The sequence below is a fragment of the Sinocyclocheilus anshuiensis genome, unplaced genomic scaffold, assembly GCF_001515605.1.
Source record: "Sinocyclocheilus anshuiensis isolate Anshui unplaced genomic scaffold, SAMN03320099.WGS_v1.1 scaffold1448, whole genome shotgun sequence".
Taxonomy (NCBI): Eukaryota; Metazoa; Chordata; class Actinopteri; order Cypriniformes; family Cyprinidae; genus Sinocyclocheilus; species Sinocyclocheilus anshuiensis.
Window position 1 is genome coordinate 499,784 of NW_015547730.1, and position 26,827 is coordinate 526,610.

General features: G+C 37.9%; 1 pseudogene; it reads left to right on the forward strand.

Moving 5' to 3' along the window:
* Positions 1 to 1,807: 1,807 nt before the first annotated feature.
* LOC107704331 (neurabin-1-like) lies at positions 1,808 to 25,135 on the forward strand (annotated as a pseudogene).
* The last annotated feature ends 1,692 nt before the right edge of the window (positions 25,136 to 26,827 follow it).

Here is a 26,827-nt window from a genome sequence, read left to right on the forward strand (position 1 = left end):
AAATTTCAGTCCAAAACCAGAGTTTATTTATATCCATAATGAGGTCAGAGAAACTCTTACAGCCATTGACATATGCTCGCAAGTAGCCTACAATAAGCAACGCTTCACTGTTGAAAAAATAAATAAATAACAAATTTATGTTTTAATGAGTGCTAAGTGTCTTTTTTCCCAGAAATATTTCAATCTTATTTTTGCCAAAACATAAAGTCTCCCTGAATTAAATTGAATCACTCTGGCTCTGTGCATGAGTGTTTTATTTTATCATCTGTAATTTGCTTCAAACAAGATTCTTTTATAGTGAATACACATGCAACAGTTAATCATTTCTATATAAATGCGTGAACTATATTGCATTCCACTTCTAGCTAATTTTCTCGAATCTCTCTCTTATTCTCTCATCCTTGCTGCCTCTATGATTGGGTGATATTTTTATGAATCTAGGTCCTGAGGCCACCTGGGGAAAACAGCACCAAATTCAGGCCATGTAACAAACCCGGGACGAGCAAAAAAGGACTTCGACAATGATGTGTCATATCACAACTTTCCACAAACAGAAACAAAACACAGATAATGACATAGTGAAACAGGACTAGCAGCTTGAGCAGCACAGGCTGTTTCATTCATCAAATCTGGATTTACATGTTTCTTTTTTTTTTAATTGGAAAAGGAATATCAAAGATAGGGTAAGTGTGTCTGCTTTTTATGCCTGCCAAAACTTGTTCTTTTTTAAAGGAATGCATTTTATTTAACTGTGGGCCTAGATAGTTTTCTCATTGATGCTGATTATAAGTGGCACAAAAGAGCACAAAAGAGATCTCTAAGAATGAACCTCGTGACACATCTAATTAGAAAACTGACAATTTCTCAGATCAGCAGGTTGTTGCTATTTCAGAGGAACATGGCAAAACAGTGTAAGCTATTCAGACCTGCAGCACAATCTCACAGAGCATTTAATTACGATTGCTTAGCGGAAAAACACAAGTATACCCTGCAGTTGCTGGAATATTTTTTTATTATACATCAGTCAATCAGTTTTAAATGGAACTGTATGCTTCGGTTATGCTGATTGTCACTCTGACCAGCGGCTCAGCAGAGATAATCTACTTTCAATATGGAGCTACAAAATGCCATCTGTTAGAGGCTTCATATGGACACACATTACACTGAAATTTACAATGGAACACAGTCCACACCAAGACAAACAGAAGGAGACAAAATGTCTAGAGCAAAATGGTTTATCATAAATCTTTATGATATTGGCAGTTTACAGTGTCAGTAGTGAACAGTGCTTTTGCCTTGTTCTCCGTTCTCTTGCATTATGCTCAGATTTGTTTGTTAATGACATTTATCGGCATGCATTGCTCCTTTACTTTCAGCTGCTTTTCCTTTCTTTTGTCCTGTGCTCCACTCGACTCATCTCAGAAGTACTATGGTGACCTACTTGTAATTGTCAGGGAGATTAAACTCAGATATGGCATCTATGTGGCCCAAAATGCTGGTGTATGGAACATTGTAACTGTTTCATTGCATGGATGATTTGAGATCCCAAATTTATTTATTTATCTATAGTTAGGCTAGTTAATATTTTAGATCCAAAAAAGAGTAAAACTTTGTTTAGACTTCAAATAGGCCTACGTAATGTCTATAAAAGGCTACATTAGCCCCTAGTCCTTCTCTGAATTTAGCTGTTACTTTATGGAAGAGATTACTGACTTTCCCACGGTTGTCCCAAGTCTTTTTTTTCCCCCTCTGTCCCTTTGTGCGCGCGCTTGCCTGACTCGCGAGCTCCGGAAAGAAGCAGCGGGTATGACGCTGAAGGAGGAGCACGCATGTGGGGATAAGGTTTGTTGAGCTGGTAACATTCAAGGAGAAAGACATGTAGACTTCGGAGAAAGGAATGACGACGAATAGTCTAACAAGTCTGTGATTGTTTGGTCATGGTTTCTCACATCTTCCGTAAGTCGCAATGAATGAGGTTCAGGTAGGTTTAAACTCGTTTATCCGGCCTTGTTGTTTTCGAAAATGGAAAGATAAACTTCCTCACAGAAACTTCAACTAGTCAGGCTTCATTAGGATTGAAGTCGGTTACAGCAGTCAATGGGAAAATATCGACTGTCAAAAAGAAGGGGTGTAAATGTGGACATACGATGTACTTGAGCACCTGCTACCTGTAAAAAAAACGCAAATTTAAAAAGTAATGTAGGACTATGCTACAATATAGCCCTGTCAATTGGTTAACGGTAAGGCAAATGTTACTGCAAGATGTACTTGTATAATAAAAAGCAGTATGCACAATTTAAGGACGAATATTTACACACAAAAAAACAAGTTTATTTAAATGTATGAATGTTTTGCTAATTTATGAGTAATAGGGAATTATCAGTAATAAGGAATTATCAATAATTCCTTGCATGAACCATTAACCTACGTTTGTTTGGATTTTATTAAAAAATATATTATTTATTACTTCTTATAAGTTTCTTATTGTTATACTACATAGTGTGTTTCTGTTATATTTCATATTATTTATCCAATGTTAATATTATTGTGGCGTCATGTTTACCCCGGTGGTGTTTGTGTGGATAACAGTGTTCTCTGTCTTGTTATTAAAGGGCAAAATTGCTGGAGAGGCCTTGCATTGTCCATCTGTGCTGTCAGTACATTTCAAAATAACAAAATATTTTATTAGATAATTAATAATGGGATATTTTATAGTTTCTGGCATTTTTACAGTTAAATGTAACACACACACACACACACACACATATATGTGTGTGTGTGTGTGCATTTACAGTGCAAAAGAGTGTTGAGGGATAAATAGTTGCTGTGAATTACAGACTGACAGGTTTCTTCATTTCTCTTTCCTGTAGGTAAGAGCGGTTGGCACTCCGTCAGTCATTCGGCACCGTCTGTATCTGCAATCTCAACCAGTGTGAATGAGGACGTACCATGCTCCTGGATATATGCTGCTTTTTTAGTTCCAGTTTTATCTGTTTTACTTACTGAGACCTTCAAATCTGTTCTTTTCACCTGTGATCATGATTAAAAGTGAAAACAAAAGTGAACGGGCACTGAGAAGTGCATCTCCACACAGGAATGCTTATAAATCAGACTTCCATTCCATCAAATGCTCATTTGATGGAAATGTATCAATCAGCTCGACTTCACCCTTCTCCAACGGAGGCAGTGACTCCCGAGGCAGACCTTCGGGCAACAAAGTGAGCAAAATAAAAAATATATTCTTGCAAATGGATGAAAAGCAGAGTCAAGACAGTCCCAATATCAGCAAACCCACGTCACCCAAATTTCCACTGGATTCTACCCCTTACAGATCCAGTCTGAGTAGTGTTACCAGTCTAGATTCAGCCTCCTTTGAAGCACGGAAAACAGAGGATGTTTCCATTGACAAGGCAGCACTGGCTGAGAAGTTCTCAATGACCAGGAAGCTGTTTGAGAGTGGCCTTAAAGAGCGGTCTCCAACAGAGAGATCTGGCTCTCCAAAAGTTATCTGGCCTCAGCTAGTGGAAAGAAAAGACAGGAAAGCATCAGTTACTGGAGAGAGAAATGACAAACCTAAAGAGCTAGAGAAACAGGCAAAAGAAAGGGAGGACAAGGAAAAGGGAAGAAGCGAAAGTGAGACACCACCACGTAAGCTGAGTGTGTCAATGAATGCCGGGCCAATATCCAGACGTCTGGAGAGTTTTATGTTGGACAGTGATAGTGAGTCCCTGTCAGCTGCTCCTTCCACAGAATCCCATAGTCCCATTAGTCATTCCCAGTCACTTTCCGCTGCTAGCGACCATTCGGATCCCCCTTCATCACCAGACAGCTGTAGTTCCCCTACCTCTTATTCACTATGGGCTGATTCTCCTACTGAAACATGTTTGCCCAAGTTAAATGGTTCAGATTCATATGGTACCACACTGAATGGAGTCTGTATGGAGACATTACATAACACTAGTTCCACAGCTGAAGAACATATTAAGTCCTCAGAAGATACAGTCTCATCAGAACCCACTCTTGTGTATACAAGCGAAAAGATCCACCACTTGTCTGCAAGGAGTACCACTAGTCAAGCATCTGTAGCTGAGGATCCTGCACTTCAAGAGCAGCAAGGTGAAGGCAAGAATAGTGAGAAGGTTCCTGGTTTGTCCACGGTCAGAGCTGAGCTGGTGGTGGTGAAGACCGAATCATCTGAAAGCGAGGGCAATGAGGAGGAACATGTTGAGGATGATGTTTTTGAAGAGGCTGGCAAGGAGAACCAATCCCCAAATCGCAATTCTGAGAGGGTGTTGACCAGCAGCGAGGAGCTCCAATTAACATTCCTTGGGAAGGAATCAAAACAGAGCATTAGGGAACATGAGGAGGAATGGAGGGCGTGTGAGGAATCTGTACAGACTGGAAGAGAGGAAGACTATAGAGGGGAGGGAAAGTTTCTTGAGTACATAATGCATAAGGAAGACGAGGAGGAGGAGAAAAAAGACAATGAGGAAGTAGAACTAAAGACAGACCGAACTGAAGAGGAGGCAGTACTGGAGACTGTTATGAGGGAGAGTGAGCAGAGAGCTAGCAATGTTGACGATAAGGAACAGCAGGATGAACAGAGAGAAGGAGAGGACGAGGAAGAGGATGAGGGAGTAGAGGAAGCTGTTGAAGCTTTAGAGGAGGACGATGATGAACGAGAGATGGAAGATGTCTTAACAGGAAAAGAGAGGCAACAGCAAGATGATCAGGGATCAATTGGGAAGAGATCTTTAATTTGTGGAATTGAGAATGCTGCCTTTGTGGATGACAAGGACAACAGGACCGATTTGGAATGTCAAGTGAAGGAGGAATTCCAGGAATTTGAGGAACTTCCAGGACTCTCTGATGAGGAAGACCTCACTCCAAAGAGAAAGATCAAGTTCTCTACAGCACCAATCAAGGTATGTCTCACCCAATCTTACTTTGTTTAGAAGAAACTCTATATTTATATTTAGTACTTCAATGTATTTTTTATTCAGCTTCAGCATTTATTTGTTGGTCCCTCTGAAAGGGTTTAGAAGGTTTTCTTTAGAGCCTGAAGGAATTAGCCTGCCGGCAGTGACCCAAATCTGTGTTTGCACCTTTAGCAGATGCCCGTGGCTCAATTCGGTCAGCACCTCAGTTCTTACTTTCACAAAGCATGTACTATCGCATCTATTATTCATGTTTATATGACAAGATCCTACTTGCTTTAAGGTATTTGGCACCCATGTCCTGTATTTGTTTTGCCCCAAAACACAAACAAACTTTTCTTTTAGTGTGAGGAAAACATTATACTTATACTATACTGTTTTATTGATTCTTACGAATTGTGACATTGTCAGGGTTCCTGCTACAGTGTAAAATACCTTCTACCAAGAATATTTAAGATAACAGCTCTCAACCAAGGTGCTGTCTGAGCTTGCGTTACTTCAGGCATGTAATATCCTCTCATGTTCTGACAGTTTTTTTTTATATGTGTCATTCATTTAGTTCCATATCTTAGGGCTTTACCTCTGGTCTCAGCTGATATGACTCTCACGATTTGAAATTTCATGTAACAGATAAGCAATATTTTCTGAAATAGAACATTTATATTAAAGCCATCAGTCAAGTCTCACTAAAACTGTTTATAGAAACTGACAATTTAATCGGCTAGCATACAACTAATTGTACTATACAAGCACTATACAAAAATTGACAAAAACTGGGTTTCTAACCCAATTCATTGCTTGATACAATGACCGCTTTTAAGAACTAATGAACTAATCACTGGATTTGCCCAAGTTTACCAGGTTAGTGGTATAAAATCTCTGGCACATCAGTATTTTTTATCTTGTTTTCCAGTACAAATAACTAAACATTCGTAAACCAAGAGATGTTTACTCGAAAACCCAAATAATGAAAGATAAATCTTTTTTTTTTTTTTTTTTTTAAATGTGTCCACTGTCAATGTTAAGTGAGTTTATGCTTAAAATGTGGAAAAATAGCAGCCAATAGAGTAAGAAAATAAATACTTCTCGTGAAGTGTATGGAACTCTGGTGTCCTTGCCAAACTGACTCCTTGGCCCTTATCAGTTTTGCCTGTTGAATTGACTCAATCACTTTACATTCTTCTCTCCACCTATAGCTGTTAGAGCATATTGACTACCGTCACACCATCTAGGTGGATGCTGGTGGTTGAGGAGAGACCCCTAAACCCATTGTAATGCGCTTTGAGTATACATTAGTATCTAAAAGCAATGTAAATGCTTCATTCATTCATTCATTCATTCATTCATTCATTCATTCAGGGAGACACAGGGAAAACAGGTTTTATTATGCCATTTGCAGATATATGTTTAATACTTAACTGTGATAAATGCTTTTTGCACCTTTTTTTTTAAACTTGATAGCAAGTAAACCAGATATCAACATTAGTATTTGTATATGTCTGTGAATACATTTTTTTATTACTTTTGGAGAGACATTTTTGTGTAAATCTTAAACACAAAGTCATATATATATACATACATATATTTTGCTAATTTATCGTGTTCTTCTAATTTATTTAATTATTTATTTATTTGATTTATTGGTGTTTTCTCATGTGTATTTGTTACCATAAATCTGCCCCAAAAAACAAATAAATACAAAACAAACTGTGATTGCTCATTTTACTTGTCTTTGGCTACAGGAGACTAATGCTAGTCAGTACAGATTTTCAAAATTTAGTCATACTGTATAACAGATCAAAGCAAAACACACAACTCTTTGATCTTACTTCATCTGCCAGAGACCAGGCATTGGGTTGCGTCAAACAGAAAGTGCATTGTGCTGTCATTCATGTGTGTCTGACTTTGGGACCTCTTGAACGTGGAGTGTTTTAAAAGGATCCTGTTAAGGGAAGGGAAGGTGTTCTGTCTTTTTCTGTGTGATTGGATATGAATATAAATCATCTCATCATCTGTCTGTACCAATTCAATGCTGTGGAAGCTCTTGCATTTGCATATTAATCAGAGTATAAATCTAATATACTAAACCATTGATCAAAGGAAATAAAGAAAGACATATTAAGTGTGTTACAGTAGGTGGCAAAAGTCCACTGTTTTGACTGCCCAAAACCAGTCAATAACTAGAGGCTGTATGTGTTTGTGTGTAAGGGTGTTTCATTCCCTGTGAACCTTGCAGTTGTTCTCAGCACTCTTAAAAGATCTCTTAAGTTTGGAAACCAGGTCATGTATTTCTTCAGAGCCTGGCAGACTGAAGACGCCATGGATTTATAGTCTGGGTCAGAACACACACCAAATCAGAATATCATAACTCAGTGTTTAATGTGTCACTCTCCCAAACATCCCTTCCTCCTTGGTGTGTCCTCCTCGAGTGTGTAGAGTAGGTCAGTGTCAGTTTGTTTGTTGTGTATTTATAGAAATGGGATAAGCGGGAGGTAACTAACATTTGTCTTACACTATGATGCATTTTCTCTCTAAATCAGGAAGCTTGGGTCTCCCTTTGTAAACATATTATAGTGTTCCTACATGTTTCGTTTCTACATTTTTGTTTACTCAGCCCTCAGGATGCGCCTGTTTCTGTATTTGTGGAGCTCTTGTGTTTACTCATCCTGTTTTCCATATATAGGATCAAGAGGAAGTGAGTTGCCTGTCTCATATAGGTTGTGAATGAGGATTACCTTTCAACAGATGTTTGTGTTGGACATCTTTTGATCTTTGATGAGACAATGGGTTTTGAATATTAGCTCATTAAGTGTTTTTTCTCTACTTGACAAAATATGGTGTCTTCAAAATCCATCTTTAACCCAAAAATGCTGTTTTTTTTAATCACCCTTCAAAAAAGAAAATTCTGCCATTTACTTATCCTCATGTCATTCCAAACCTGTATGATTTACTGTATTCTGTGGAACACAAAATATGATATTTTAAGAACTCTTTTTGTCCATTCAGTTGAAGTCAATGGTCACCAGAACCGTTGGTTTCCATTAATTCCATTCAAATTTTAAGTTTTAAATCCCATTAAATTATTAAAGGCCAGGATTTCTCAATTATTTTTGCTGACTTGTTCTTATTTCACACCAACTTGTTAACAACCAAGTTTGTTTTAATGCTGCCAAAGGACATTTCTTTACTGGAACATGTTAGATTTCATTATCTTAATATTTCTTGGTCATGGCGCGTTTATGCAATTCGAACTGTGGGATTCAGGTTTGACGCTCGACCTGAACGCTATGACATCTGTTGTTTTTTCCTTATTGTAAGTCTTAGTTCACTGACAGACTCTCTCATTCCCAGGAAGAAATAGTCCTGTGTTCTTGCTAAAAAGCCATGGCTTAAAAGAGTGAGAGAGGGAGGGAGCGAGATAGAAAGAGACACTGTGCTTGAGCATGTTTGGGAAGAAAAGGACATTGTTCAGAGGTGCACGCTTACTCCATGACAACTAGAGTCGCTAGACAAAAGAAAGCGGAGCGAGAATAAATGAAGGGAAGGAAAAATAGGATTGTAGTGGAGAAAAAAGATGAAGGGGAAGTATGGATGGAGAAAGCAAAAGTAAAATGGTTTAAGACAAATAAAGAGGAAATACTGTTACTTTGCCATGTCTAATTGATTTTGAGGCAGTGTTTTCCTTCTGTTTAATTCTACTGCTGTACTCAGTCCAAGTCTGGTGCCAGTATTAGGAATGCATACTATTGACTGACCTGCTTTTTAACTGCCTGTGTCAGCCTAAGTAAGCCAATGACAAAATGCTGTGGGCATGTAATTTAGCTAGCACCTTCATTAGGGTGTGGCCACTTTTACCTTGTATGGCAAAATTCTGCAGGTGAAATGCAGCATCTCAATAGGTATCTGCATCAGAAAACAATTAGGCCTAAGTTAAACTTTGAACATGCAAATTCACCATTTTAGCCAATATAAAACTGTGCTTCATGCATATTGACAATGGACTTTCTTTGCCAGTAAAATTTCACAAGTACTTTTTAATACTGCAAATTAATTATTTTTGCACATTTGTAGCATTATGTGTGGAATGAAGAATTGTATTGGTCTCTCTTTTTTTCTTGTGATTCAAAGAATAGCCTAGATACTGGCGCTTTCGAGCTTGAAAAGGTTTGCAAAAAACACATCATAAAAGTAGTCTATATGACTGCTGTGCTGTTTTCCAAGTGTCCTTGCATTATATGTGGAACCAGCCAAAATTGAATTCATTATTTACAGAAAAATCTTGACATCTTTCCTAACTCTTCTTGTCATGTTGTTGAGAGAAATAGCGGTGTCTGATTTGTGAACTAATCACTCTTGACTCAGATCTTTTCAATAAACTAGCTGGTTCACAAAACTGGTCTGAATGATTTGTTCGCAGATTAGTCAGCCCCATTTCTTGAGTTCAGCTTAATGAATGAATAATCCATTATCAGCTGTTAACAGCTCACTGGAAAAAAAAAATCAGGGAGTAATAACTTAAATTTCAGTCTGTTCCTCACGCAAAGCAATTGTATCTCTTCAGAAGACTTGGAATACAGTTGGAAGTCATATAGACAACTTTTATGGTGTCTTAATGTGTGTTTTGAGCTTGAATGCCTGAGTCCTTATTCATTAGGATGTGTCAAGTTGCTAAATACTGAGTAGGTATTAACATGTAAATGTGGGCAGTAATAAACAATCAGATTTGAATGAGTCTGAATGACTCATTTATTCAGAAATGATCTGGGTGGACTTTGTCTTATCAGAACATTATTTTACATCAGCATTCATTGTGAATTCAATAAATCACAGATTCAGCTATGCAAGGTGATGGCCTTTGTGTGGGTGTGCACAGGTGTGTTATTTAATGTATTTCCTCTTCTTCAGGTGTACTTTACCTTCTCTAATGAGGATTATGATCGCAGAAATGATGATGTGGACCCTGTGTCTGCATCTGCTGAGTACGAGCTGGAAAAGAGGGTGGAAAAGATGGATGTTTTACCTATAGATATTCAGAAAGGTTTCTTTGAAACATTTATCACAATTTATTTCCCCTGGTATGAAATTCTTGAGAAAGTCAATTAACTGTAGAATTACTGTATTTGAGGTGCCTGTTTTGTTGTGTAGGAAACGATGGCCTGGGAATCAGTATAATTGGTATGGGAGTTGGGGCAGATCAAGGACTGGAGAAGCTGGGGATTTTTGTGAAGACCATCACCGAAGGAGGCGCAGCTCACCGGGATGGACGGTAAGAACTTGTCTTTTGACTTGGATTTATGCAATCCAGAATAAAACTTTCTTTGTGTGATAGCGAACAATGTGAGTAACAGATTATGGCTATTCAGCTTTCAAATAAAACAAGCATTGGTGTTTTGTCTTAACAGAATTCGGGTAAATGATCAGATTGTGGAGATAGATGGAATCAGTCTGGTTGGTGTCACTCAACTCTTTGCTGCTACTACATTGAAGAACACCAAAGGTCTGGTCAAGTGAGTATCGACACACCAAGCTGAACATAAAGTGACCTGTTTGCAGTTTTAGTTAAAGTTCACTAAGGTTCTGGGTTCAAGCCCCACCAGGAACAAGCTGTGAACTCACACCATTGTGTCCTTGATCAAAGCAGCTCACTCCACGTTGCTCTAAAGGGATTTTCCCTGTATTATGTAAGTTATGAACATGCATCACATACTAAGGAGGAAATGTCTGGTAATGATTCACCAGGGCAAATCTAATCTCATAGTCAGTATAATACCAGCAACGGTCATAGTCCTAGAACTGTGTGAAGGAATTTTATGTCCTCCAATGCAGGTTTCTCATTGGCCGGGAGAAACCAGGAGTGGAGAGCGAAGTGGCCCGTCTGATCAATGAGACTCTACAACACGAGACAAGCCCTGAAAACCAGGAGCCAAAAGATAAAGACCACCATAAACCCAAAAACCATCAGCTACAGGATGAAAAACAGATTTCTCAAATCCATGACCAATATCACGATCAACAGGAAATTGAACCACTGGCTGAAAAGAGTGTTGTGCAACAGGTATGTGAACATGTAAAGATAAGTTTGATGTCATGAGTAAATGAGTCACTAATAATTGTTGGGCCCATATTATGACTGATACAGGATAAACAGAGAGAGACCGAAAAGAAGCAGGGGGCGGAGGATGCATCAAATGACTTGGTACAAGAAGTGTTTTCACAACTGAGAAGCCAAGGCGTTGATCTACCTGAAGATATCGATCCTACTGAGTTAGAACAAAAATTCAAAGAGGTATAATGTGAATTTCCACATACTGTAACTTATTCATCATTATGAAATGCTTTCTTTCTCACTTTAATTCTCTTTTATAGCTGCAGATAAAACACAGTGTCACAGTAGCAGAACTCAATCAGTTGAGAGAGAAGGTAGGATGCTTATAAAAATGCTCATTTCTTATTTAGTATATTGTCTTACCTGCGGAGTTATTTAACTTTTTGTGTGTTTGCCATTTTAAAGCTGCCAGTGAGCGAAGCCGAACGTAAGTCTTGGGAGACTCGAGGTGCAGCTCTTGAAAGGAATGTGGAAGAGAGCAAGGAGCGTATTGAAAAGTTGGAAAAATACTGGCTTGATGCTCAGGCCCTCTGCAAAGCCATCAACCAGCGTTTTAATGAAGCCCAGAGTCAACATGATTCCCTAAAGCTCAAATACAATAAGAGCATGATGCTTCTACAGGAGCATGAACAGAGGTGTGTTTGAGCATGTAATGTGTTGTCATAGCAGAATCTTTCTGGGAAGTTTGGTCAGGCGTTCTTGGAAATGTACTGATTCGTGAAAGCCTGTATCAAGGTGAATTATTAGAAATTCTAATGTTCCATAGAGAAATACATGAGACAAGAGAATTGAGAAAAAGAAGAGAAGTGAATTGTCATGTTTTGTTAATGGTGGGGCTGTTCTTGACTTGTAGAAAAGCTGAATATGCAAGGAAAGAGGCAGAGCTGACGAGAAAACTGGAGCAAAGGGAGAGAGAATACAAGAGCACTGTGAGGCAATTACAACATAAGGTAAAACTGCAGCCTGTTCGTGGTAATCTCTCATTTCGAACGAAGTGAGATTACAATCATGAACATCTTTCTGGTCTTGTTAATATTTTGCGATGTGGCTTCACTGGGTGAATGATTGAATGTGCTACAAATGTTTCAGTTACCTGTTCTGTAACTTCCAGAGTGGTCGGCACAAAAATTTGGTCAGATTTTCGCATGTGATTTGTCTTTTCAGACATTAGGTAGCACTTTTAGAAAAGCAGAAATACACCGGTTACTACAGTACACAGAACTCTATGCAACTTTCCGTTTCTGACACCCACTTGTCACAGAAATTAAGTAAAAAAGTATTTATATGTTTTCAAACGGCATTTGATATTTTTGTAATCCCTCTGGTTTTTAGCCAACAACACCAAATATAAGAGTACAGAGGCAAGAGAGCTGATTTTGGATTCTTCCTCTGCTATTTACTGGTTCTATCCTAGTATTAGAGATTGTGTGGATTTAGTGTGTGCCGAGCTTTGACATTTTTCAGACCTGGGGGCTGGAACAGTCTTGTGCACTTACTTTCTGTTGTGTGAGACCGCAAGGGTGCGTACTGGGACAAGCTCACTTTTGCTTAACAAGATACAGCAGCAGCTCTGGTCTTATGACCAAAAGCATTGATGTTATTGGTTGGGCAGCTTTATTCGCAGATATTAGAACACCTCATTAGCAAAAATCAGCAGCTGCATATTTATCACACTGAATTTTCACTCTAAACATTCGTCTTGATGATTCATTTGTTGCGGCCTTTATGGTTAGGATTTGTTGCGACTGTTGGTGTTGGTGTTGCACGTAATGATTAAGCTATTAAACAGATTAATTGAACATATATTAGTTATCCATGCGAAATCGTAGCAGAAAAATATAGAGCCTTTTCTACCTTATGCTTATCCTAGTATGGCACTAGCAATGCCAAGGTTATGGGTTCAAATCCCAGGAAAAAAGCAAAAGCTGTAATCTGAACATTTTTTTTTTAACTTGAATGCAATGTATGTTGCTTTGGATAAAAGCATCTGCCAAATACATAACATTTCTCTAGACTCTATATGCACATAATACCTATCTGCATTTCTCAGATAGCTTGTCTGGAGGGCCGTACTGGATCAGACCAGCCAGAAGAGTCTTGCAGCCCTGCAGGAGAGAGTCAACCTAGCAGTCCAACCTCCGGTTCCTCTGAAAGAAATGGACTATCTACAGATGACCTTCACTCTGGTACAGAAGAGCTGGTCAAATATACAGTGGGTACGGAAAGTATTCAGACCCCCTTCAATTTTTCACTCTTTGTTATATTGCAGCCATTTGCTATAAAAGCTGGTCAAATATATAGTTTGATTTATAAAATATATAGTTTAGCTGTAATATCTTACCCTAGTTTGTTTGGCCAGATTGTAACACCTTTTATTAATAATTATTTTTTTCAGAAACAGTTCTTCTGGTTTTGAGATGTTGGTGTATGTCTGTTTGTCCTCAGATGCAGACTGGGGAGATGTTCCTCAGACGGCTCGACTGGACTGCAGTGTATACAGAGCCAAAGCCAAGCTGGCACAGGGATCTCAGCGCAAGCGGCCCTCCCGAAGTAAACTCAGAGAGTCCGCGAAAGGCTCACAGGCACCAAGCCAATCACAGGTGCGTTGAACCACAAACATTCAAAAAGTGTGATCTGTCCTGTTTTTTTTTTTTCTTTTTTGCTTATGGTTTATTATACAAAACAAAAGTTTTCCAGTTTGACTACAAGCAGCTTCTTAAAAGGAGAATTTAATGCAGATTTTTACAAATACAGTACATTTTTCAGTTATGTACCATACATAATTATAGTAACAGGTTTGACATTTTAAGATTGTCAATTACTGACAAGCATAACGCATAATATTTTGAAATAGTTTACTATTTTACAGAGGGAAAATATGAAGAGGCCCAAACAAACTTTTGTTTCCATCAAAATGTGCAAAATCATATTACTCAGTTAAGTTGTTGGATTTTCATTGGTGTGTTGAGAAAAGCTTATATTAAAGTCCGCGTGAACCGGAAGTTGCTGCCGACTGAATTTCAGTATGATGACGTATTTCCAACTGAAACAGAATATTGAGTAGAGGGCAGGGTTTTTATTTTTGTGCTCCTCCTCTCATCTCTCACTCGCAGCAAACTAACGGTTGGAGGGGTGTGGTTAAGCATATTCTGCCCAAGCCGTCAAACTGACATCATCAGAGAAGCCATGCCATTCCAGAGTGGAAGCAAATGATCAGATTTTGATTAAAGATTTGACCAAGACAAACAATTTTTTTCAGAAGATTAACTTAACATGGATTAATTATTGACCTTAAGACTAGCAATGTACGCTAACAAAATAAATATTGTACATTTTGATTTCATGCGGACTTTAACACTTTGAAAATTGGATCAAGTTTTATATTTATATATTTTACTCTACTGCTCTTATGGGTGTTTTGTGATGTGTCTTCACTGTATGATTGAATGCTACACTAACTTAAGGTTCTGTAAGTGACGTTAGTTGTTCTGTAACTTCCAGGGTGTTCATTTTTATTTACACACAGCCTCTGTTTAATGTATTGACATTCATCCTGTATGTTTTGACTAACAATTTGGATTGAAGAAATCATAGTTCCCTTTCATGGGAACTTCGAACTGCGTCCTCTAGGGGTCGCTATGGGGAACGCCTCGTCGTGACCCGTGTCTGAAGCATACATTGAAAAACACCAACTCGTTGGCCGGCGACAGCCATGACGTCACTACCAGTGCGACTATAGTATAAATAGGCGCCGGGAGCACACATCATTCTCTTCTTCGTCTTCATTGACTGTTTTGTTTGAAGCGTGCAGAATAGAGATCTCTATTCATCTCATTATGGCGAGCACTAGCAAAGCGTTTAAGGATGTGTGCATCCGTGTTGACGTTGTTTAACATCTGATGACACACACGATCTATGCGTTATTTGTTTGGGCGAAGAGCACGCACGCGATGCCTCCAAGGGGGCAATCGGCGTGCACTGCGAGCGTTTTTTCCAAGGGAAAAAGCTCCGCTCTCATTCATCTCTCTTTTCGAGGAAAAAGGGGCAGCTGTCTGCTTCCCGCGATTCAGGACCCGCCGCTGCTGAGGCACGGAAGGGAATGAGCTCGTGGGGATCGCAGGTGGATCTGGCCGATGAATTTGAAGAGAGGTTTCCCTTTCGCGATCGTCGGCTGTGCACGAGAGTCAGCCGCTGGAGGATGATGTTATTTTGTTAACATTGTCTGATTCAGGAGCCAGTGCTCTGCTGGGATCAGCCCAAGCAAAAGCAGGAAATGTCTGAGCATTTCCATCTATGGGCTGCTCTTTCAGAATGCCACGAGAACCCATTAGAATGGTATTTTTAAATCCATGTTCTGGTAAGTGTGCACGTAAAGTCTTTGTACACTTTCTAAAATCCACATAGCTGGTAAGTTATCTCATTTTTAGGAATCTGTGTGCGTACAAGACAACAAACAGGAAAGAACAAACAGTGAAAGAAGGCGGTCTTACCTCGAGAGCCTAGCCATACCTGTTCCATCCATACAGTTTGGTCACGACCAAACACATGAACCAAGAAGTGAAGGCAGAGGTGATGTATTTATGCAGAGCCAAACACCCCACGGAAGCAGCAGCACACAAGCCAGCCTGTCGCCACCTAAAGACTCCTCCACTCCCCAGTCCCCATCCTCCTCACAGTCCTCCTCTAGTTTGTTCCTCAACCTGAGAAACAGGAGGAGCAAAGGCAAGGAGCGCAGCAAGAGCAGAGCATGCAGAGGTACAACTGATTTCTTAGAGTATTTTTTATTTATATCTTCTGCTTCCACTGGTCATCTGCTTAGGCTCTTCAATATCAGCCTGAAGACTAAGAGGAAATGTAAAAGATATTGAATTGTTCTTTTGTTTTTCAGATGAAGAGAGTGATGGTTCACCAACACGAAAGACCAAAAGACGATTCCCAGATTTCAGGTATGGCCTTGCCAGCAACTTTGCCAAAATTACAATAGGACATTACAATTGGAGGAGATGAACCACTTGTAGAAAAAAAATGAATGGGACAAATCACAAAACTGCAGAAAGCCCCACCTTTCAGTTAAAGGAATAGTTCACCCAGTTCTTTCACCATTTATTCACCCTCATGTCATTTCAAATTTGTATGGCTTTCTTTCTTCTGTAGAAGATATTTTAAAGAAAGTTTCAGCTGTTTTTGTCCATTATTATGAAAGTTAATTGGACCAGAACTTTCAGGCTCTCCAAAGGCTAGAAATAATTAAATCCACATGACTCGAATGGTAAATTCAGAGATCATAAAGCATAAATAATCAGTGAGGTATCACATTAAGGCCAATTCACACTGCACCGACAGACGCTGATCAACATGGACAATCAGATTGCAGTACGTTACTTAGACATTCCACGACTGGACTAAAGTCAATTTAGCATGTTCAATCAGCAAAATCGAGATATTCAACATATGCCAACAGGGGTCTGATCAGACAAAATCTGACAAAGTGTCTGTTGGCATTTGTCGGTCCGGTGAGAATTGGCCTTTAGTTGACTTTTAAGCTTTGTGTTATCATATTTGATGCATTTTGATGCTTTGATCAAGGCTTTTTGATATGTTCATTATACAAAGTGACACTGTCATCTTTTGAGGAAACTTTGTATAGATTAATTTATCACTACTTTTATGTCCTTTTTGGAGCTTGAAAGCTTTGGACCCCATTGACTTTCAGAATATGAAAAAAACAATGAAACTATTTTTCAAAATATGTTCTTTTTGTTTTCCATAAAATAAAGAAAGCCATCGTAGTTTGGAAGGACACAGGGAGAACTTAAATTATCACACTTTTTATTCCTGGGTGTTGTTTAAATCCTAAAACATGCAAGTGCATAATTTTATAATTAAGCATGATATAATGTAGAATATATTATTAAAATGTAGTCTTGACAGAGAGATATCTGTCTTTCCCCAATCAAGTAGATAAGGCCTGAAATTTAAACTGTTCTTCCGCTTTCTTTTGTGTTGCCCTGTAGTGGTATCCGCAGATCCGGAGGCAAAGGCAAAAAACGGGAGAGCATCACACTGAGAGGATCTGTAGGGAGCAGGTGGGAATATTTGATCTCCTAATATTAACCTACTACATTAGCTGAAGTTAAATAGTTTAAAATCATTTCAAAATGTGCAGGTCTTCTCTGATATAGATCAGTTAGCAGGGATTCTTTGTCGTCCAAATTCAGGGGATCAGGAGAGTTACTGGATGAGTCCAGCGGCAATGTTTCCCCCTCTAGTTCCATCTCTTCCATCCCTTCCTGTATGCCATTTTCCTGGTTTGGGGACAGAGAGAAGGAAAAAGAGAGAGAGCGAGAAAAAGAGCGTTCTGCGTCCAGTGGCAGTCTGCCTCATACTCCTTCAGAGGCATACATAGAGGATCGTGCAAACAAAGTGAGTAGGGTCCAGATGTTTTATTTTCATAACTGTCTTGAATAAGAGAAAGAAATTAATTAATAAGTTATGTGATTTAATGCATGCTTTTTTAAGTGATTAATTAATTAGGCTTAAGCCGTTTAAAATGAATTCAGTTTGCAAGGTTGCAGTTGGTTGCATTCCTGGATGTCATTTTAAGTTCATATTTAAGCAGTCTCATTGTGTTCAGTCTTTGATCCTAACAGGAAGTGAAGTTTTGTAATTAGACATATTCTGAAGGCTGTACTGTACTAAAAGTCTGAAACATACTGAATATCTGCTTTTTAAAATCTAATTTTAAGATGGCAATAAACAAAAGTTTTGGGAATTTGTTAAAAAACTAATGAATAGGAAATGTTTAAGAGTCTACACTATTGTAGTACTCGTTTGTACAAAAGGTCAGATGTTCTTACTTCTTTTTGAACATTCGTGAATTTTGCTGAATGACATGATGATCATCACATTGGACCCTACTGTATGTCATTTTGCTTATGCAGAATGTGTGTTTATGAAATCTTCTTTAAAACAGACCAACTTCTCCTGGCCAACCCTTCTCTCTCACTCCTTAAATTTGGTAGAGTATTCAGTTGGTACTCCAGCTAATGTATCTTTTGTGTGAGGACGGTAATACACTCGGTTTATAGCAGTTGCTACTAACCTTAGTGGACTAGTTTTTGGTGTGGCTTTGTTGAAAGATGAAATGCTCCACTGTAGTAAATGCATTCTTTCACAATATACCCTTTGGCCCACATTGATAAAGCCCAATCCTGTTTCATAATGGAGCATTGCCGTGAACTGTGTTAATTTAGTGACTAGACGTAGTTTTGTGTCTGAGAACATACCCTATAGGGAATGATAGTTTTGATGGTTTTAATACTTTAATAACTTGATTTAATTCAGGTTTAGACATTCATTAGTTTCACTAACACATGATAGGGATACAAGTAATACAATGTAGTTTTGTGTTTCTACTGGTTTTGGTTTCTGGAATTGTTCTTCACTGGTACAGTTTTCCAGACTCTGAAGGTAATATCACCACTTGTCACCACTCCATTCACCACATTTAGTTCAAACAAGCATTCAAGAGGAAAAAAAATTATCAATTGAAGCGCCGAATACAGCGAATAAATGTGTTTAGGGTAATTTAGAAATTGAGTCAATGACCTTTCTTTCTCTCTCTCTCTGTCTCTCTCTCTCTCTCTCTCTCCCTCCCTCCCTCTCAAAGGTTCTCAACTTTTTTTTATTATTATTAAGATGTGTACACTCACATGTATTCAAGGTATAAGGGATTTTTTTTTGTGCTTTTTACAACATTGATATCATTTAAATTTACATGCATACATTTCTGTGATCTTTGCACATAAACAGTTTTTTTTTTTTAAGTTTTCATTATCTTGTTTGTCAGTGACCCAATTACACTGAAACTCTGTCTTGTTTAAAAGGTTTTTTTAGCGTGAACGTTGAGGAACTGGTTAGATATTTGCATTGATATTACACATTTAGTGACCCTTAAGCCATTAGCATTATCTGCTTTAAAAGTGCATGCTTATTAGCATCCCATCCTGTAAATACTGTATATGTGGAAACTGTTTGTGAGTAATTGTTTATGTGTCTGTTTGTGTATGTTTACATGTGTATGTCCCCGTGTCCTACTTATTACAGAGCTTGTCTGTTACGGATGATTCGATCGCAGGTAGTCCTCGCTCTGTGTTGGCGGGGTTACTCAAAGAGCCCCGTCTCCTCGGGCGCTCGCACACACATACCTTCTCCTCCTGCGAGGTGAGAGTCCGTGGGGTCACAACTGCATGAGCTTTTCCTGTAGTTAATGGTTAGCAATCGTCATATGTGTATATTTGATCAGCCCTGAACTTGAACTTTTAGTTTGTGAGGTGTTTTGAAGAGGAGAGCAAGTATCGTGGAATGTGTGCGTCATGAGGGAGGAATGGAAAGAATGAGATTATACTCATAGCTTTGAGAAAGAGAGGTGATCGTTCACCACGCATGTCGTTGTGTTTCACTATTATAGCGTGGCTCAGGCCTGCAGTATACAGGTGCAGTCACATTAGTAAAGTTTCAGCGAGTCACTTTCAAACCAAACAGCTTTCTGTTGGTCAATGTGCAGAACATGTGTGAACTTTTCTCATGGATTTCTATTGAAATTACTGGATTTCACTTGTGAAATTTCATCAGGCAACAGTAAATGTGACTTTTAGGCTCTTCCATCTGTGTATAGTGAGGCACAGGATAGCAGGTTTCTCCCCTCTTAATACATCCAGGCTGTTCACTCCTGTGCTTCCTGCCTATGGTTAGGATCTTTCCGCAATAAATTCTGTTATCCATGTGGAGTATATGGGTGTGGTTGTGAGTGAAGCAGCTCTCCAGTGTCATTTTTATGTGTACGGTATGTGGAATTTCCCAGATGATTGCAACAGTCTTTCTACGCCCTGTTGGTAAGGTGTTGCCACAGGTAACATTATTTTACAAGTTGTGTTGGGTGTGTCAGTGGCTAAGTATTAAAGGAATAATTAAAAAAAAAAACAAAAAAAAAAACTGTATGACATTCTATGCATTCTTCAGAGGAACCCAAAAGGAAGCGTTCTGAAAAATGGTCGCACTGCTCTTTTCTATAAAATGGAAACATTTTATGAAATGTCCAACTCCAAAATGGTCAAAAAAGCACAATGAAAGTCTCATAAAAGTAGTCTATGAACAGGGGTGTAAAATACTTGAGTAATTTTGCTTGTTTACTGTACTTGAGTATTATTTTGGGGGATTTGTACTTTATTCAAGTACAATTTAAACTGACTACTTGTACTTTTACTTGATTACATTTCTGAAGAAAAAACAGTACTTTTTTACTCCTTACAATTTTATTTCATCTTGAAAAGTACATTACATTTTTATTTTATCTGATGCACATTTAATATGGTAAACGGAAGCTCAAACATGCGTGCTTGACGTGAGAACCAATGATCATTGTTTTCATTAATCAAGCATACACATTTCGACTGCAGTTATGACTTTCATCAGGTAATGTCTGGCTTCAAAAGTTCACCATCAAATCTGAGGAAACATATTGAGGTAGCAAAGTTGTTTTCCCAAAAAAAGGTTTATTCGTTATTCTTTCTGTTTTGATAGAGCTATTAGCTGTGTAATACATTGGCTGAATGCACAAGATTGAGTGCAAATAAAATCAGTGATGAGAATTTAAATACAAGTAAAATTTTTGTGGGAGTGATTGTTTTTTTTAATTAAATGTTACAAATCTCCAAAAAAGTGTTTAAATTAACATTTTATGTTAAATTAATTGTAATTCATGTTTAGTGATGTTCTTACCAGGTAGTGGATAAGTTGTATTTATAATATGTCATTATATGACATATTGAATAGCTTATTATCATTATCTTAATAATTACATGATTTGCTCATTAATTAATCTAATTAGTCGCAAATAATTACTTATCAATATTTGCTGAGAAAAAACTCTAAATGCCCCAAATAAACAATTAAAAGTTTAATTATCCTTTTAGACAGTGACGTTGAATAGACAACACAAAAAAGTGGCCTTTCAAAACATGAATGAAATATTCTGTCTGGAATATGTTTCTAGCCTCTGCATCACATCTTGCTCTTCAAAGGGATAGTTCACCCAAAAATGAAAATTCTCTTATCATTTACTCACTCTCGTCCCAGATATTTATGTCTTTCTTTCATCAGATGAACACAAGCAAAGATTTTTAGTCCGTATAATTCAAGGGGACAGGACCACTTCATAAACCACACAGTGTGTAATAAGACGGTCAAGTTTAAAATATTAGTATTTGTATTTTTTTTCTTACACATGTCTATCGTTTTGCTTAAGAAGACACTGATTAATCAACAGGGGTTGTATGAGTTACTGTCATATTCACTTTGTGTAGTTTTTGAAGTGTCATTTTTGGACGTCCCATACACTTGCATTATACGAAGAGAGATGTTTTTTTCTCTAAAACTCTTCGTTTGTGTTCATCAGATATATGAAAGTCATATATATATGGGATGGCATGAGGGTGGAAAGGATGGAGTTTCCTTTTAATCCCATTCCCTGTATTTTTGTTTTGTTTTGTTTTGTTTTGTGTGTTCTGCTGTGCTGCATTTTAATTGTTTTTGTTGCACTAGATATACGTGTTTGACCTGTGCCATTGCATTTTGTTTTGTTTTCTCCCTTTAATCAAACTTCTGTATGTCTGTCAGAAAAAAAAAATACTTCTAAAATAAAGTAACATTTTTGAGTACTTTTTACACCTCTGTTTATGACTCACACACTATATTACAAGCCTTCTGAAGCCATGCAATACTGTAGTTTTATGTGAGAAACAACATGTCTCACCTTCCAGAAATAGTGGCTGGTAAATACCCAATTTTATCACCTCTTAAGATTTTTAATATATATAATTCAAATGTTTAAAACCCACTATATATGAAATTACATTAGCGTGCAAAGTAAATCTCAACAAAACGTTCTTTTTTGTTTTGTCAAAATTAATGAATAAAAAGTTTTATACTTTTATAAGTCAATTTGGCGAAAAGGATCTGCTAAATGCATAAATCTTAAAGGGATAGTTCAGACAAAAATGAAAATTCTGTCATAAATTACTCACCTTCATGTCGTTCCAAACCCATAAGACCTTTGTTCATCTTCAGAACACAAATTAAGATATTCTTGATGAAATCCGAGATCTCTCTGGCCCTGCATCTAGACAGCAAAGCAACTGCCACGCTCAAGGCCCAGAAAGGTAGTAAGGACATCGTTCAAATAATCCATGTGACATCAGTGGTTCAACCGAAGCAAAAAAAAGACTTTATACAACAATTTAGTCTCTTCTGTCAGTCTTCGCCGTCATTCACGAGAGTACCATGATGCATGCGTGTGGTGCTACTGATGCAGGAGCCGGCTTTCTGACATAGAAAACATGCACTGTGCCTTGTTTACAAGCAGAGGAATGAGCAAAGGAATTTTCTTAACTGAGCTGGACGATGATATCACTGAATCAATGATGAACTTGTAACGATCGGCCTTATCGGTCGAATTACATGGATTTAAAATGGGGTCAGATTAAACTGTGTGAGGTAAAATAAGTGTTTTAAAAAGATGAGACAACAACAAAAGTAGAATGAATAAATAGTGTATTTACAAAATTCACAAGGAACTTAAAACAACACAATAAAACTCCTAGGCTGTTAAAAGCACAGAGTCTTTCAGTTTCATACCGTAAAAACAGTCCTTAAGAAATCCAGCGTGCTGTAAGTTCCAATGTAAAAGTGTCACAAACTGACTTTAACTAAAATAGAGTGTTTACTGTTGTCCTTTTGTATTACGCTATTTTTCCTGTTTAATTCTGTAAAGCTGCTTTGAAAATGTATTGTTAAAAGCACTATGTAAATAAAGGTGACTTGGCTTGAATGCACATGCATGCGTCGTAGTACTCTTGTGAACGCTCGGCGAAGACTGACAGGGAAGAGAATAAATTGTTGAATAAAGTCATTATTTTTGTTTTCTTTGCGCACAAACCGTATTCTCATAGCTTCATAACATTGACCCACTGATGTCACATGGACTATTTTAACGATGTCCTTACTGCCTTTCTGGGCCTTCAATGTGTCAGTTGCATTGCTGTCTATGGAGGGTCAGGAAGCTCTCAGATTTCATCAAAAATATCTTTGTTTGTGTTCCGAAGATGAATGAAGGTCTTACGGGTTTGTAACAACATCAGGTTGAGTAATTAATGACAGAATTTTCATTTTTGAGTGAACTATCCCTTTAATGTACTGATAATTTCAGAAGATTATGATTGATCAGTAGTGCTTTTTTGAGCTTTGCGGCCCCTGGTCACTACATTTTATTGAAAAGAGCTGCAACAAAATATTTCAGAACATCTTCAGTCTGTCTTGGTTCTTGATGTCTTCCACGGCTTCTGACCTGATTTCATAAGTGTGCTCTAGATTCTTGTCTGCCCTGGTAGGAGTCTGTTGATCTGTAAACAGGCACTTTTAATTCAGGCACACAAAATTAACAGAAAGTTTGCTTGAAATATGCCAAACATGTATAGGTTAGCATTCGTTTTTTGCATGGCAGAATGGTGTATTGCAGTCTTCCACACCTTATGACTCTTCTCATGTTTCCAGTTCAAACATAAATACAGTATGTAATTCTTTTATTTTCAGACTCTTGATGATGGCCCTCTTCCAGCGGTGAAGCAATACCTGTGGCAGAACCGCGCCCTTTCCGAGTGGACCAATCAGCAGGTCTGTCACTGGTTGATGGGCATGAATATGGAACAGTATATAGCTGAGTTTACAGCGAAAGGTGTGGATGGCCAACATCTCTTGTGCATGGACAGCAGTACACTTAAGGTTGGTCCTTGTGTATTTTGATTATTTTCTGATTGCAGTATAAATTTAAATAATATTCCACTGAAATATGTGTTGTCTTCCAGGAGCTTGGAGTTTCTAGTCAAAGAGACCGCTCCACCATTAAGAGGAGACTAAAAGACATGAAGAAGGCTCAGGAAAAACTCGAAAAGAAGCAAGTAAAAAAAGAAAAAGAAAGGGGGAGAGAAAAAGAGGCCAAGAATAAAAGCAGCCAACCAACAAACCTTGAATCAACCTGCTGAGGTAGTAACAAAGTCAAGGGCCGCAAACGTGCACGCTCACCGTCCCAAGTAATGATAATGTGTTCTGATAGAAATGGAGTAGACTGTCTCACACACAGATGATTTGTAGACCGTTGAGAACGTAACAGCATGGGTGATCACAGAGGTTTTCTGCCAGTAAAGCCTGACAGAATATATATTTTTACTGTAACTGTGTCTTTGATAAGCTTGTTATTAATGTCTCTTTTTGACACAACCCAGGAGTTAAAGAATCAATTCCTGTCTGTCACACTGACATTCAACATGCATAATGGCACTTTGAGAACATAGGAACTTAATCTAACTATCCAGAAAGGATATTCATTGCCTTTAACTGATTTGCTTGAGTGTTGTGAGTGTTGAGTGTTTTGGGATGCTGTACATTGTACTAAAAACGATTTTACGGCTGTTCACCAGAGGGCGCCGATGTGAAATATCTAGCAGTCAGTAAAGATGTTGAGAATGTCGATCTCTTTTTTTAGAATTAACGCCAAATTATCATGAGCCAAGCTGCTAGTGCACACTCTGCACTTTAGCCAAAAGTTAACTAACAATCCACGTGTGAATCTCTCAAAGTGATGCACACACATTCCCAGGGTTAATAGAGCACACCAGGTAAGCTTCGGCTCCCTCTTCTAGTGTGCACTTTTAAGTGAGCACTTCACCACCCTAAACAGACTTCTTTTCTTTTTTTAGGAAAGAATCATCAGGTTGTTGTTTTTTTTAATGTCTACTGTACATAACTCTTAGTGATGTACATTTTACTGCAGAGAGGAGAGCAATGCATTGTCTTCTGTCACAAATTATGATGATTTTACATGTGTATTAATAAATATTTTACAACTACATATTTTTATTTCTTTTTATTTATTTTTTAATGAATTCCTGTTTAATTTTAGGACATTTGTTTGTACCTCATGACACATGTAGCTTCAAAGATATTTCATGAACTGTCAATTAAATGATCTTTCAAATTACACCTGACAAATTGATTTTGCATTCATTCTGATGATGCACCCAACATATTGCATCACTGTCATCTTAGCGATCTACCTACATTTTATGTGTTATTTCATATTGATGTGTGAAAATGCTTTATTGGATTAATAGCCTTAATATTATTTGATACATTATCTTATGCAGGTTGGTACAGGCAATATTGATATAGGATCCCAGTAACCCTTCAGTTTATAAATAAGCCAGGTTTTCAACCCACAAACTTTGAAGAAAACATGTTTGTAGCTAAATGAATTTGGCAAAGTATGCTAAAATGTTTTAAATGTAATGACAAAGACTAAATTATTTCACTATTAATTACAATTACGTGCATTACATGTGAATTAATTACACAATTAATTGCATGTCAAATTTTTAAGTAGAAAGACTGAAATAGTATTTTCTTGTAAAACGCACTCCAATAATCTATTCACAACTTACATTTTTTTTAGTGTATACACACACACACACGCACACATACATACATGTATATATGTGACCCTGGACCACAAAACCGGTCATAAGGGTCAATATTTGGAAATTGAGATTTATACATCTGAAAGCTGAAAAAATAGGCTTTCTATTGATTTATGCTTTATTAGGATAGGACAACATTTAGCCGAGATACAATTATTTGAAACTCTGGAATCTAAGGGTGCAAAAAAATCTAAATACTGAGAAAATCGCCTTTAAATATGTCCAACTGAAGTTCTTAGCAATGCATTTTACTAATCAAAAATTATGCTTTCATATATTTAAGGTAGGAAATTTAAAAAAACAAATCTTTATGGAACATGATCTTTACTTGACATACTAATGTATTTTTGGCTATTGCTACAAATATACCCATGCTTATGACTGGTTTTGTGGTCCAGGGTCACATATACTGTATGTATATATATATATATATATATATATATATATATACACGTTATGGGGACCAAATGTCCCCACAAGGATAGTAATACTAGTAAATTTTGACCTTGTGGGGACATGTTTGAGGTCCCCATGAGGAAACAAGCTTATAAACCATACAGAATTAAGTGTTTTGAAATATGAAAATGCCTGTAGTTTTGTGTGAGGTGTAAGTTTAGCGTTAGGGTAAAGGGATAGAAAATACAGTTTGTACAGTAGAAAAACCATTACACCTATGGAACTTATGAAATATGGAAACCAGTGTGTGTGTGTGTGTGTGTGTGTGAGAGGCCAAATGTGCCCAAGAGGAAAGTAAAGCTGAAATGTTTGACCTTGCGGGGAGACTTTGTACAGTATAAAATAATTTTCTGTGGAAAGTCGCTGTCAAACACAAATGCAGTGTTTCTCCATCAGTCTGAGTCTCAGACCAGCATCAGAGCGGTCATCACTGAAGGTGTTTGTCAGGCTGAAGGTCACTGTGTTTACGGGCCGTCTGTGAATCCTGAACACAGTCTGTAGGTGTTGATTCCGCCGCAGTGATTTCACATGCTGTCAGGCTGCCCACAGTCACATCTACATGACAAAACACATGCGCTCAGAACGCTGAGTCAGTCTCCAGCGAACACCGGCCTCCGTCTTCTGATGGTGTCTGCGTGAGTTTCTGTATTTCACTGCTCAATCTCTCTCCTCTCTCGGATCGGCTGCGTCACGATTATTTCCGTCAACATGCAGCACTTCAGTTTTCATAGTTCAGTTTA